The sequence below is a fragment of the Tupaia chinensis genome, unplaced genomic scaffold (assembly GCF_000334495.1).
Source record: "Tupaia chinensis unplaced genomic scaffold, TupChi_1.0 Scaffold144346_1, whole genome shotgun sequence".
Taxonomy (NCBI): Eukaryota; Metazoa; Chordata; class Mammalia; order Scandentia; family Tupaiidae; genus Tupaia; species Tupaia belangeri.
In genome coordinates, this window is record NW_006204205.1 from 3696884 (window position 1) to 3699746 (window position 2863).

The following is a 2863-nucleotide window of genomic DNA, read 5'->3' on the forward strand; positions in this document are numbered from 1 at the left end:
TAAGTATTTTTGTGGAAAAATTGGAATTCATACATAGTTTCTCATATTAATAGTATGCATTTTCCATGAACTTTTTGAAGACCCTGCATATGCTCCTCATTGTTGTACTGCTCCCTTCATGCATTATGTAACCTCTGGCCTCTGTAGGCACCGGGGTTTAGACTGAGCCCCTGAGGACAAGGATCTAGTGTCCTCATCTTTTCATTGGCAACCATTCCAGTTCCTGACGCATAGCAGATGCGAGGGTGTGTTGAGTGACTGAATGAGTGAGTAAGGGTTGTGTGGGGCAAAGGCCTGGCCTGCTCTCAAATCCCTGCTCTGCCCTAGTTAGTTCCCCAGCCTCCGTGCACCTCAGTCGCCTTCCTGTAAAAGAGGCATTGTTATGGTATCTCCCACAGGTCAAGGGAAAGGACTGAGGGTGCGACTGCGTGGAAATCGCTTGGCGAAGTTCACACGTGGAGGGAGGTGTTGGTTTTACGCATCTTGGTGTCATCTTTGATGTCTAGTCCTTCCTTCTTTTGGTTGTAAACACTGAGATATTTCTTTTTTTTCTTTTTTTAGAGAGATTTTTGGTATAGGGCATGTGTGCTTGCTGGAGAGACAGAGAGAGACAGGGAGACAGAAGGTGAGAAATCACCACCCAGGAGGGAGGGATGGCCACGCCACAATCCCTTCTCCATTCTCCTCTCAGGATCTTGGGTACACATGCACATGTGCCCAGCATGTTTCAAGCCTCTGGGTCCGGGACTCAAACCGTGATTGGCCATGTAGGAGTCCAGTGACATAACCATTATGCCATTTGCTGGTCCCTCCTGAGATGTTTCCTAATTCCATACCTTCCTCCCCTTCCTTCACTCTCCCTGCTTTGTCTCTGTTCCTCGGCATCCGGAGTTTCCCTGTGGTGACTATGGTGGCTGAGACACTTTCAGTCGTGGTTACTAGGTAACTCCACTCAGCTCGCTGAACGATGAGGGAATATACAGCCAGGGTGGAGGGAAAAGCTGGGAGGTAGGCAGGTACCAGCCGTCTCTTCTCTGTGATCTTCCTGGCTCTGCATCCTCCGGAGTAGACTTCCGCCTTAGCCTCGCTCCCCTAATGGTCAGGAGGTGACCGTAAAGGCTCATCTTGGGTGGTTTGCCTGCACCCACACTGATCAGGGACCTTGCTGATGGGCTGCGAGCCCTGGAGTTGGACCTGGGCTCCCACCCACCCAATTGCAGGGCTGGTAGCCGGTGGGAAACCCGACTTTGTTTCAGAGCCAGGCAGGCTGCCCGTTCCTCCAAGCTGTGACCCTGCCCAGGTTAGCAGAGACCCTGGGCTGGGCACCCTAGAGTGAGTGATGCACCTCACATGTTGTTGGTGCCAAATACGGGATGAGGAAGGTGGCCTTTCATGAGAGCCACTGCTCAGTAAAGCCAGGTCAGAGCAGTATCCTGAGGCTAGGGAACAATGCTCTTTCCATCAGGGCCGGGGACTGTTCTTCTACACGAATGTGTGCGTGTGTGTGTGTGCATGTGTGCGTATGTGTGTGCATGCGTGTGCATGTGTGCACATGTGCTCCGCGGACTGACAGCATTGCTGTCCCTGAGGCTCCTGCCTTAGGCCTGTGACCCTGGAATGACAGAGTGCCTCCAGCACAGCCACACCTCCCTGTATTCCGTGCCCCTCCACAGAGTGAATGAAGGGCAGGCAAGGGTTGCTGAGCCTGGAGAGGTGTGTTTACGTGGGGACCGTTCCCCATCCCTTGCTACTCTTAGCCTCTGGAGCAGGAACTGTAAGAAAATGGAGAGAACTCGGGAATAGGAAGGCCTCTGTTTCTCTGCAAGTATGCTGCGGCTGTGTGCGTGTGTGTGTGCGTGTGTGTGTAAAAGTGTGTGTGTGGTTTCCAGACACAGCTGACTTGTGGGTTTTGGCGGCAGACTACAGGATGTTGGATTGCATCCTGATTGTGTCACCCTTGGAAGACGAGGACGAATAAACACATAGCCTTCTCTGCAATCACAGCACGCCTTAAATTCGGGAGATTTTCAGTCTCGCCGGAAAAGAAGAAAGCTCTAGATGACTGTGCTGTCCTCCATTTGATCCTCGAGCTGCCAGGAGCAGGTGGGACAGACTCACAGTGAAGCCTGTCGGGTGGGCAGGTGCCCCTAGCGCTGTGGCAGTCGAGGCCGGGTCACGTAACTTACAAGTTTGGCCGTACTGGCCAGCATGTTGGCCTTGGTGGTGGGCGGTGGGGAGAACAGAAACCCTGCCCTCCCCAACTTGCACCCAGCTTCAGGAAGCTTATGGGATAGGTGGAGAACCAGGCCGAGAGAGGGGCCTGGAGTTTAAGTACTGAGGGGCCAGGTACAGGCAGGTGCTGGGCTGGAACCAAGGTGTGGGGAAGGCCCGGAATGCCGCGCTAAGGGTGTTGGCTGACCCAGCACTGCCTCTGCTCGCTTACTGTTTTTGGCATTGGAACCTGGGGGAGGAAGCTGCCTTTGGGACTCTGTCAGGTTATGTTTGCAGCCCTAAGAGGGCCTGGACTTGAGTGGGGAGATTGGGATGTGGCATCAGGGGACAGGGAGAAGGGTCAGCTCTAAGAATAGAGGTCCCAGTGAGTAATCCTGGCTTGTTCAAGAAGACAGTGCAGCTGCCCAGTGGGACCACGAAGGGTCTAGACTAGCAGCTCACGCACTTAGGGGTTGTGGCTGTAGGGCTCCAGCGGGAGGCAGGATAGGTAGTGGAGAAGAGGGAGTTGTTAGAGTGCCTGCCAGAGGGCTCCGACTGTGAGCAAAGAACTGTTCGCAAGGAGGCAGATCCTCCTGTGGGGCCAGGGCCCTCCTGCCGGGTCCTGAGCCTCTCTGCCCCTGGGCACACGGGT

General features: G+C 54.2%; 1 protein-coding gene across 3 annotated transcripts in view; it reads left to right on the forward strand.

Moving 5' to 3' along the window:
* Window positions 1–2047: 2047 nt before the first annotated feature.
* Window positions 2048–2863, forward strand: part of SEPTIN8 (septin 8) — a 10519-nt gene continuing 9703 nt past the window's right edge. Inside the window, exon 1 of one of the 3 annotated variants that reach the window (XR_003547563.1) lies at window positions 2048–2103. The gene's annotated coding sequence lies outside the window, so the exon portion shown is untranslated. The remainder of the gene's footprint in view (window positions 2104–2863) is intronic. The other 2 variants (XM_006166876.3, XM_006166877.3) reach the window with 2 other exon arrangements.